Source organism: Tamandua tetradactyla, chromosome 5, assembly GCF_023851605.1.
Source record: "Tamandua tetradactyla isolate mTamTet1 chromosome 5, mTamTet1.pri, whole genome shotgun sequence".
Classification (NCBI taxonomy): Eukaryota; Metazoa; Chordata; class Mammalia; order Pilosa; family Myrmecophagidae; genus Tamandua; species Tamandua tetradactyla.
In genome coordinates, this window is record NC_135331.1 from 9,742,838 (window position 1) to 9,755,327 (window position 12,490).

Genomic DNA, 12,490 nt, shown 5'->3' on the forward strand with positions numbered 1-12,490 from the left:
TGTCTTTTTTCCTTTTCTGAATTGATGCAAATGTTCTAAGAAATGATGACTATGCAACTATGTGATGATACTGAGAATTACTGAATATATATGTAGAATGGAATTATATGTTAATGTTTTTGTTTGTTCTTAATTTTTTTAAATTAATAAATAAATTAAAATATATATATATAATAATAATACACTTGCCGGCTTCCAACAGTCTGAGACTTCTCATGCTGTAGCTCCCAGCACATAATGAGCACTCCCCATGTGCTGGCTTGTTTCTGTTCATCACCCAACCTCCCTCCGAGGAAAGGACTTTATACATATCCCCATTTTACAGATCTGGAGAGGAGCAGTGAGCCCAGGGCGAAGCTTTCCTAAGACTCAGGGCAGTGGTGGGTCCCAGTGAAATCTCTGACCCCTGAATCAGTCACTGCCTACCTCTACTGCCTATTTTTAGCACCAAGACCCATGTCTAAAGAGCCCCTTTAGACTGATCTGTTTTTATTTTAATAAAACTTTTCATTTTGAAATAATTTCGAACTTACAGGTCAGTTACAAACATAATACAAAATCCATATAGAGAACTCCAACCCGGATCCACCAGCTTTTAACATTTTGCCACGTTTGCTCTTCCTTCCTTCCTTCCTTTCTCTATCCACCTATTTTCTAAGCATTTGAGAGTAAGTTGTGAACAACAAGCTGCTTGAACACAATACTTCCATGTGCTTTTCAAAGAACAAAGATAATCACTTAGGCAACCACCTCTGGCACACTTATCAAATTCAGGAAACTTGCTATCAATATAAAATTTATGGATTATATTCCAATTTATTCATATGTCCCAGTAAGTTCCTTTTGGACATTTTCTCCTCCATTATTAAATCCAGTCGAGGATTATATAGTGCATTTAGCTGTTGTCTCTTCAGTCTCTCTCACTCTCTTTTTTCAATTGTGGAAACATCTACCACATGAATCTTCCCATTGTAACCCCTCCCAAGCACACCACTGCTGGGATTCATCGCATTCGCAATGTTGTGCTCCTCTCACCACCTCCCGTTACCAGACATTTCCCATTACCCCCAAACAAAAAGCCGGCACCCGCTGTTCATTAACGCCCCATTCCCCCTGCTCCTAACCTGGAGTCTCCTTTCTGTCTGTATGAGTGGGCATATTCAAGCTATTGCACGTGAGTAGAACCATACAATATCTGTCTTTGAATCTGGCTGATTATGTCACTCAACATAACGTGTTCAAGGTTCGTCCATGGCACATGTATCAGAACTTCATTCCTTTTCATGGCCAAATAATATTCCATCATATGTATTGTTCTAGTTTGCTAGCTGCTGGAATGCAACACACCAGAGACGGATTGGCTTTCAATATAAGGGGATTTATTTCGTTAGTTCTTCAGAGGAAAGGCAGCTAACTTTCCACTGAGGTTCTTTGTTACGTGGGAAGGCACAGGATGGTCTCTGCTGGCCTCAGGGTTCCAACAACTTCCCCTAGGGTGATTTCTTTCTGTTTCTCCAAAAGCCTGGGTTGAGCTGCAAGTGCTGAGATGAGGAATGCTGAGTTGCTTGGGCTGTGCTACGTTGAGCTCTCTCATTTAAGCACCAGCCAATTAACTCAAACATCATTCACTGCAGCAGGCACGCCTCTTAGCCAACTGCAGATGTAATGAGCAACAGATGAGGTTCACGTACCATTGGTTCATGTCCACAGCAACAGAACTAGGCACCTTCACCTGGCCAAGTTGACAACTGAATCTATCACATGTATGTAACACATTTTGTTTATCCATTCATCTGTTAATGGCATTTGAGTTCCTCCACCTTTTGTTTATTGTGAATAATAGTGATGGACAGATACACACTCAAGTCCCTGCTCTCAATTCTACATACCTAGAATTGGGATTGCGGGGTCATACAGTACTTCTATGTTTAACTTTTTGAGGAACCACCAAACTTTTCCCACAGCAGTCGCAACATTTTACATTCCTACCAACAATGTACTAAGGTTCCTATTTCTCAGTGGCCTTGTCAGCATTTATTTTCTGTTATTTTAATAACAGTCATTTTACTGTGAGGTAGTATCTCATTGTGGTTCTCTTTTATATATCTCTAATGGCTGTGTTAAGCATCTTTTCATGTGTTTATTGGCCATTTGTCTGCCTTCCCTGGAGAAATATCTACTCAAGGCCTTTGCCCATTTTTAAATTGGGTTTTGTCTTTATTATTGCTGAGTTGTAGGAGTTCTGGATATTAAACCCTCGTCAGATAAATGGTTTCCAAATATTTTCTCCCATTCTGTTTGTTGTCTTTTCACTTTCTTGGTAATATCCTTTGATCCAAGAAAGTTTAAAATTTTGATGGAGTCCTAAATGTATACACTTTTTTCTCTTTTGTTGCTTATGCTTTTGGTGTAGTCTGGAATCCTTTGCCTCATCAAAGAAAATAGTTCCCTATTTTCTTGTAACATAATCTTTTCCTTTTTATAGTTTTAACTCTTATATTTGGCTCATTGATTTATTTGGGCTTAATTTTTGTGTATGGTGTGAAGTAAGGGTCCATTTTCACTCTTTTACATGCGGATATCCAGTTTTCCCAGTACAGTTTGTTGAAGAGACTATTCTTTCTTTTTTTTAATTTTTGTATATTTTTTACTTTTTTATCATATAACATATATACAAAGGAAAGAAAGAAAAAAGCAATAGTTTTCCAAGCACTCTTCAACAAGTAGCTACAGGACAGATCCCAGAGTTTGTCATGGGCTACCATACCATCCTCTCAGATTTTCCCTTATAGCTGCTCCAGAACATTGGAGGCTAGAGGGAATACGTATTTTTTTATCATCACAATTGACTTTTTTTGTGTGTGTGAAAAATAACATATATACAAAAAAGCAATAAGTTTCAAAGCACAGCACTACAATTAATTGTAGAATAGATTTCAGAGTTGGGTATGGGTGACAATTTCACAATTTTAGTTTTTTACCTCTAGCTGCTCTAAGATACTGGAGAATAAAAGAAACATCAGCAGTCATACTCATTTGTTAAACCCTACCTTCTCCGTATAACTCTACCATCATCTTTGGTCTTTCTATCCCACTCTTAAGGGATATTTGGGCTATGCCTATTTTAACTTATTCTTTCTTTCTTGAGTGGACTTGGCCCCTTTGCAAAAAATCAATTGGCCATAGATGTGATGGTTGGTTTCTGAGCTTTCAATTTGATTCCATTGGTACCCACTGCCAGTACCACGTCTTTATTACTATAACTTTGTAATAAGTTTTGAAATTGGGAAGCATGAGTCCTCCAACCTCGTTCCTTTTTAAGAAAGTTTTTACTATTCAGGGCCTCTTGCCCTTCCTCGTGAATCTGATGATTAGCTTTTCCATTTCTGCAAAGAAAGCTGTTGGATATTTAATTGGAATTGCACTGAATCTGTAAATTACTTTGGGTAGTATTGATAACTTAGTCTTCTAATCCAAGAGCATGGAATATCTTTCCATTTATTTAGGTCTTCTTTAATTTCTTTTGTAATGATTTATCATTTTCTGTGTTTAAGCCTTTATGTCTTTGCTTAAATTTATTCTTAGATATTTGATTCTTTTAGTTGCTATTGTAAATGGGGCTGTTTTCTTGATATCCTTTTTGAATTGTTCTCTGCTAGTGTAGAAATGCCACTGATTTTTGCATCTTGATTTTGTACATTTATTAGCTCTGGCAGTTTTCTTACCGATTCTTTGGGATGTTCTATATTTAGGATCATGCCACCTGTGAATAGGGGTAGTTTTACTTCTTCCTTTTATTTCTTTTTCTCATGTAACCACTTTGTCTAGAACTTCCAATTGAATGCTGAATACCAGTGGTGATAATGGGCATCCTTGTCTTGTACCTGATCTTAGGGGGGAAGCTTTCAGTTTTTCCCACAGTTGTGTATGATGACAGCTGTGGGGTTTTCATATATGCTCTTTCTCATGTTGAGGAATTTCCCTTCTATATCTACTTCTCTGAGTTTTGTTTTTTGTCTTTTAATCAACAAAGGGTACTGGATTTTATCAAATGACTCTTCTGCATCATTGAAATGATCTTGTGGGACTTTTTTCTTTCTTTTTTTCATTCTATTAATGTGTATTACGCTATCTTATTATTTTAAACCACCCTTGTATTACTGGGATATAGCTGATTTGATCATGGCGTATGATCCTTTTAATCTGCAGTAGGATTTGGTTTGCTAGTATTTTGTTGAGGATTTTTTCTGTCTATATTCATAAGGGCTATTGGTCTATAATTGTCTTTTCTTTAGATATGTCTATCTAGATTTGGTATTAAAGTGATACTGGCCTCATAGAACGAATTAGGAAGTGTTCCCTTTTTGGAAGACTTAGAGAGATTGGTGTTAATTCTTCTTTGAATCTGGTAAAATTCACCAGAGAAGCTATCTGTTCTCAGACATCTCTCTGTTGGGAGGTTTTTGATTACTGACTCAATCTCTTTACTTGTTACTGGTCTGCTGGGACTTTCTATTTCTTTTTGAGTCAGTTTAGGGAATTTTTGTTTTTCTAGGAATTTGTCCTTTTCATATACATTGTCTAACTTGTGGCTATACAGCTGTTTCTAGTGTCCTCTTATAATCTTTTTTATTTCTGTAAGATTGGTAGAAATACCCCCCTTTTGTTACTGATTTTTGTTATTTGCATTCTTTTTTTTCCTTCTTTGTCAGTCTAGCTAAAGTTTAGTCAATTTTACTGATCTTTTCAAAGTATCAACTTTTGGTTTCATTGATTCTCACTACTGTTTTTTTAGTCTCTATTTCATTTATCTTCACTCTAATCTTTATTATTTCCTTCTTTCTCACTTTGGATTTAATTTGTTCTTCTATTCTAGTTTCTCAGTTATAAGGTTAGGTTACTGATTCCAGCTCTTTCTTCTTTTTCATATACATTATTACAGCTGTAAATTGCCCTCCGAGTCCCATAAGTTTGGGGATGTTGTGTTCTTGTTTTTATTCATCTCAAAGATATTTCCTAATTTCTTTTTTGTCCCATTGGTTGTTTGAGAGTGTATCAATTTCCATATATTTTAGAGTTCTTTCTCATTTATTGATTTCTCATCATGGTAGGAGAAGGTACTTTGTATAATTTCAGTTCTTTAGACTTATGAGACCTGTTTTGTGACCTATCAGATGGTCTGTCCTAGAGGATGATCCACGTGCACTTGAGAAGAACGCGGATTCTGGTGTTGCTGGGTGGAGGGTTCTATATGCGTCTGCTGTGTCTGGTTGGTTTAAAGTATCACTCAGGTCCTCTATTTCCTTACTGGTCTTCTGTCTAGATGTACTATCCATAATTAAAAAAAAATTTGTGTGTTTTTAATCAACTTGTCTTTAATTGTGGTAAAATATACATAATGTAAAATCATTTTAACCATTTAAGTGAACAGCTCTTTGACATCAAGTACATCAACAATACTGGGTAACTTCCACTATTACCTATTTTCATCAACCTAAACCAAAATTCATATTCAATAACCACCCCCATTCCTTTCTGTCCCCACCCCTGGTTTCTGTCTCTATGAATTTGCTTATTCTAAATATTTCATATAAAATAAATCATTTGATATTTTTCCTTTTGTGTCTGGCTTATTTCATTCCATATGGTATCTTCAAGGCCCATCCATGTTATAGCCTGTACCAGGATTTAACTTCTTTTTATGGCTGAATAATATTCCATTGTATGGGGAGACCACATTTTGTTTACCATTCTTCTCTTGATGGACGCTTGGGTTGTTTCCACCTTTTGGCTATTGTGAATAATGTTCCAATGAACATTAGTGAGCAAATAATCTGTCCATGTCCCTGCTTTCAATACTGTGGGGTACACAGCTAGGAGAGGAATTGCTGGGTCACATGGTAATTCTATGTTCGGCTGTCTGAGGAACAGCCAAACTCTTCTTCACAGTGGCTGTACCATTTGACGCTGCTATCTACAATGTACAAGGGTTCCTGTTTCTCTGTATCCTCATCAACACTTATCTTCTTCTTTTTTTTTAATAATAGCCTTCCTAGTGGGTGTGAAGTGGTATCGCATTGTAGTTTTAATTTGCATTTCTGAGAATGTCTTAATTCCTCTCTAATTTCTTTTTGTTTTTTTCTTTCTAATTTTTTAATGCTTTTTTACTGTGAAAAAGAAAATATACACAAAAAAAGCAATGAATTTCCGAGTTCATTTTAACAACTAGTTATACAACAGATTTTAAAGTTTGGTATGGGTTATAGTTCCATGATTTTTCATTTTTTCTTCTAGTTGCTCCAAAACCCTGGAGCCCGAAAAAATATCAGTATATTGATTCAGCATGCATATTCATTTATCACATCCTATCTTTTCTATTATATTCTTCTTTCTCTATTTTTTTTTTACTTTTTTGTGAAAAACAACATACACACACACAAAAAGCAATATATTTCAAAGTATGTTGCACAATTAGTTGTAGAAAAGATTTGAGAGTTCGGTATGGGTTACAATTCCACAATTTTAGGTTTTTATTTCTTGCTGCTCTAAGGTACTGGAAACTAAAAGAAATATCAATTTAATGATTCAGCAATCATACTCATTTGTTAAACCTGACCTTCTCTGTATAACTCCATCATCACCTTTGATCTTTCTCTCACTCTTTAAGGGTATTTGGGCTACGGCCATTCTAACTTTTTCATGTTGGAAGGGGCTGTCGATAATATGAAGTAGGGGAATGGAACTAACTGATGTTCTAGAGAGGCTGGCCCCTCTGCATTTCAGGACTTATCTGGTCCAGGGACCCATCTGGAGGTTGTAGGTTTCTGGAAAGTTACCCTAGTGCATGGAACCTTTGTAGACTCTTATATATTGCCCTAGGGTTCTTTAGGATTGGCAGGAATGGTTTTGGTTGGAGTTTGGCAAGCTTGCATAAGAGTGACTCTCTCAGCCACTGATAACTTTTTTTGTTGTAATTATTACCCTCATTTTTGAAAAACAGTTTTACCAGGTAGGAATTCTTGGCTGGCCATTTTTGGCTTTCAGCACTTTATATATGTCTTCCCACTGCCTTCTTGCCTCCGTGGTTTCCAGTGAAAAATTGGCACTTAATCTTATTAGGGCTGCCTTATACATGATGATTCTCTGTTGTAGCTTTCAGGATTCGATATCTTGGTGTTGGTCTATTTGGGGTTATCCTTTTTGGAGTTAGTTGAGCATCTTGGATGTGTTATATTCATGTGTCTTTCATTAAATTTGGGAAGTATTCAGCCATCATTTCTTTGAATATTCTTTCTCTCTCATTTCCTTTTGGGACTCTCACAATGTACATACTGGTATGCTTGAAACCTGTACCCATTAGCAGTCACTCCTCCTTATCTCCTCCTACCTTCCCTTCCCAGCCCTAGGCAACCTCTAATCTACCTTCAATCTCTATGGATTTGCCTACTTTGGACAGTTCATTGAAAAAGAATCCTATGACATGTGGCCTTTTTCATCTGACTTATTTCACTAAGCATAATACATTTACAATTCATCCACTTGTATCCTGTATCAGTACTTCATTATTTTTTATGGCTGAATCATATTCCATTATATTGGTGGGTCGCATTTTATCTGTTTATCAGTTCATGGACATTTGGGTTGGTTCTACTTTTTGTCCATTATGAGTAATGCTGCTATGAACATTTGCATAGAACTTTTTGTGTGGACATATATTTTCTTTCTGAGTCACGTGGTAACTATATGTTTACTTTTCTGATAAATTGCCAGCCTATTTTCTAAAGTGGCTGACAAAAGTGTAGTATATAGCACAGATTCTATCAAGTAGGATGTTTAGGGAGTAGATGGTGGGCCAGCATTCTGGTTAACTGGTTTAAATGATTAAACATTTATTAAATAGCTCCTATGGGCCAGGTGCTGATAGGGAACGGTGAAATACTAGAATTCCTACGTTCGGGGCTCCGTTGCCCAGCAAGTCCAGAAAGCAGGGGTTACACTGAAAAAACGAGAAATCTCTTGGGACATGCCCGTGGAGCTCTGAGCTGCCATGGGAGAAGTCTGGCTCCCCTGCAGCTGCAACCTTGGAGATCCATGGAGGCAGAGAGGGAGGCATGAGGATCCCCACATGGGCCTCTCCTGGCTGTTCTGAGTCTTCCCAGAGCAGCACCCAGACAAGGGAGTGAGAGAATCTGCAAATGATTCCAAATGAGGGGCTGCGGATGGCGAGTGGGTGCAAGACCCCCATGAGAAGCTGAGCCCAGGCAGCCTCAGAGCCGAAGGAGAAAGAACAGAATGGCAGCAATTATCTGAGGCCGTCAAGTTTTGTATAGGATGAACACATCAATCAGCCACCAGAAGACCTGCCAGAGGTTGACTCTGGCGTGCGGTGGAGGCCCCTTGAAAGCTCACCATACTGCCAGGGGAGCTGGGTGGCCTGGAGACTTGGCCGCCAAAGGATTGAAGTTGCCTTTAAATAAACCCCCTAAAAGTACCTTATTTTTCTTTCACTTGTCCCGTAAAGTGTCTGTTCATTCTTGTCTCAAAAAGTGGAAAACCCCTTTCCTCAGATGAGTGTCCTGCCTTCCCTGAGGGAGGCTGAGATTACTCTGTGATGCAGTGAAAAAAAAAATGATGGGGTCAGAGGAAAGGCTGACCCCACTCTAAAGTGAGAGAAAGTTCCAACTCTCTTTTTCTTTTACTGCCCAGGCCACCGTTATAGGGCTCCTACTGTATCTAGGCACTATGCTAGGCTCGGGGAAACAGATGCCTTGTTCTTAAAAAGTGTATTCATTATCCAAATATTCACTGAGCCCCTGCCATGTGGCAGGGACTGTACTGAGGAACACAGGGACAACAACAAAATTAGTCCCTGCCTTCACATCTCCAGGAAGGGAGACAGAAGCAACGACAGAGCCGTGTAATGAATGCTGCAACGCACAGAGGAAGAGTCTGTCTGTGGTAGGAGTGGGAGTCAGGGAAGGCGTCCTGGAAGAAGAAGTTTCAGAGCTGAGACCTAAGGGGGAGTAGAAGCTATCCAAGAGAAGTAGGCGAGGGCATAGTGCACCAGGAAGGTGAGATACCTTATGCAGAGCCCCAATTCCTGTAGAAGAATGGATATGTCAAAGGGCAAGCATGTAACCAAGACCATATACTGATTTTGGAGGGTTAGAACTGGAAATCTAAATGCGGGCACCAGCATATATGACAATTGATAAGACTATAAAAGAACATGAGTCCACATGCAGTTTTAGAAGCTTGTGCAGTTCTGTGGCAGGGGATGAGGTAAGGGTAGTACCAAAATGTATCCCCTCCTTCAGTTCCAACCAAAATATCCTGCCCCCTCTCGTAGCTTTTAAGTTTGAAAGACTTGTTTAATCTAGATCATTTTTTGGACTCTTTACAACCTAGGCATCAAAGCCACCAGTGTGTTTGGAAGCAATGGATGTTCTCACCCCAGCTGGCCAGAGGGCATGGCCCTCCGGCTCCTCTCTATTTCCCTCTCATCTCTCTGCACATGCAAAATACCTCATGCCCAGGGCTTTTGCACTTGCTTTTCTATTATACTGAATTTGAATTCCTTTATGCCTGTTTGTCTAGCTCTTTCTCATTTGCTGATTCAAAAAAAAATTTTTTTTTAAATGTTTTAACAGAGGGGACATTAGTGCAAAGTCCTCAGACAAAAAAGAACTTGTATCCCAGGGTCAGGAAGCAAGCCATGGTGGCTGGAGGGAAGTGACAGAAAGAGGGGGTGGTAGAAAGGTAGGCAGAAGCCAGACCGTGGAGGGCCTTGTAGGCCATGACAGTGAGCTTTGGTTTCATTCCAAATGTTATGAGAAAACTCTGGAAAACTTTAGGCATGGAAATGGAGGATATTTTGTATTTTGAAAACAGAGAGATGTAGGCTGGTGAGTGGAGAATGCATTGTGGAAATCCAAGATGGAAGCAGAGGAACCAATTATGAGGCCACGCAACTGTCCCTTAAGAAATAGTAGTGGTTTTGACCCGGGTGGGAGGAGATGGAGATGGAATCTACGGAACTGGCTGAAGGAGTGGATGTGGGAGATTAATCAAAGAGAAGAATTAAGGATGACTCCTGGGCTTTGGGGGAAGCAACCGGGTAGATGATGTGCAGAGAGAGAAGAGACATCTGGAGGGCAGAAATCCAGACTCCTGTTTAGAACGTGTTAAGTTGGGAGGTATCTATTAGATGTCAGATCAGCAACTGGGCATGAGTCCAAGAGCTCAGGTATAAGGTCAGGTCTGGGTAAGTCCGTTGAACCGAAGCTGCATGATAGAAGAGACACAGCAAGGAACTGCCTTCCACACTTTATCCCAGCTCCTCTCCAGCTCCTGGTGTCTCTCTCCTCTTCTCATCCAAGCTTCTTTATAGAGTGGTCTACATTTACTTTTCTCTCCCTTTCCAAACCACCGCAATATAGCTTCCATCCCAATCACGTATTATTTAACCTTCCTAAGAAGTTCCCAGTGACGTCATGTTGCTGCCGAATCTTCTAATTCTCTTCAACCCTTATCTTATTTGACCTCTTTTCATACTACGATCATGCCAACCATTTCCTTCTTCTTGAAAACCACTTTCCTCTCGCTCCATGACAACACTTTTCCAAGAACTTTTCTTTCCCTCTTGAGAGTTTCTTCTCAACGTTCTTCTGTCTGTTCCGTTAATAGAGGTATGTCCTCGGGCTCTCCATTTGACTTACACATCTCACAATGGTCATCTCTGGTAAGGTTACAGTTTTATCACAACATGCCAATGATACCCCAATTTATATCTCTAGTGCTTTTCTTCAAGCTCCAGGTCCAAATGAAGATGTTGTACATCTTCAACTATTCCATAGCAACTCTCCCTCACCATGTCCAAAACTGAATTTATCACTTCACCCAAGTCCCAAGTGCTCTCTCTCTTCTTCTGTGGTCCTCTTTCAGTCAGTGGCTCACCGTCCATCCAGTTGCTCAAACAATAAGTCATCCTCAATATCTCCCTTTTCACCATGCCAATAAACCAATCAATCACCATCTCCTGTGAACCTTACTTCATAAATATCTCTCCAATCTATGCACATCTTTCATCTCCAGGGTCACTATTATCCTTGTTTAGATCCTTGAGTTTGGACATGCTGAGTTTGAGGTACAGGGAGGACATTCAGATGGAGATGTCCTTTAGGCAGTTGGATATTTAGATCTAGAGTTTGAGGGAGGGAAACAATAAAATGTGAGAAATAGAGATGAAATACAGGGTGGGGCCTTGGAGACAGCTACATGAAAGAGCCAAGCAGGAAAATTAGCCTTGAATACTAAGAAGCCTCTGTCAGAGGGCAAAATGTATCAGACTAAGATAGTCATGGAAGGAAAGGGGAAAGAGGTTAAGAAGGAGGAAATAATTGGAATTATTATATGCTTTGGAGAGGTCAAGTAAGATAAAGGCTGAAAGGTAAGGTTGGCAACATGTGGTCATGGGACTCTATTAGCTCTCTATTGCTGCCATAAAAATCACAACTTAGAAGTTTAAAGCCACAAATCGACTGTCACAATTTCTGACAAAAAATATACTGTCTCACAATTTCTTACAAGGTCAGAAGCCTGGAAAGGTTTGGCTGGATTCTCTGCTCAGGGTCTTACTGGGCAAAAGTCAAGGCATTAACTGGAGCTGTGGTTCTCATCTGGAGCTCAGATTCATTTTCCAAGCTTACTGGTTGTCGGCAGAATTCAGTTCTATATACTTTCCATGTGGCCCCTCCATCTTCAAGCCAGCAACAGCAAGTTGAGTCCTTTTTACATTTTGAATCTCTCTGATTTCCTCTCCTATCCTCTTCTGCTTTTAAGGACTTATGTGATTATAAACATCCAGGATACTCTCCCTATCTTAAGGTCAACTGATTAGTAACCTTAGTTATACCTGCAAAGTCCCTTTTGCCATGTAACATAACATAATTATGGGAATGAAACCAGAGGGTGAGTCACTGGGCCAAAATTGTGCCTACCACAGAGACTTTGTTAGAGCATGTGGAATAAATTGATAGGTGGAAGCCATATTGTGGTGGTTTGGTGAGGGAGAGAAAAGTAAATGTAGACCACTCTATAAAGAAGCTTGGACGAGAAGAGGAGAGACAGAAGGAGCTGGAGGGAGAATTGGAATAAAGAATAGAAGGAGGTTCCTGGTTGTGTCTCTTTTATCATGCATCTTGGGTTCAACGGACTTACCCAGACCTGACCTTATACCTGAGCTCTTGACTCATGTCCAGTTGCTGATCTGACATCTAATAGATACCTCCCAACTTAACACGTTCTAAACAGGAGTCTGGATTTCTGCCCTCCAGATGTCTCTTCTCTCTCTGCACATCATCCACCCGGTTGCTTCCCCCAAAGCCCAGGAGTCATCCTTAATTCTTCTCTTTGATTAATCTCCCACATCCACTCCTTCAGCCAGTTCCGTAGATTCCATCTCCATCTCCTCCCATTCAGGTCAAAGCCA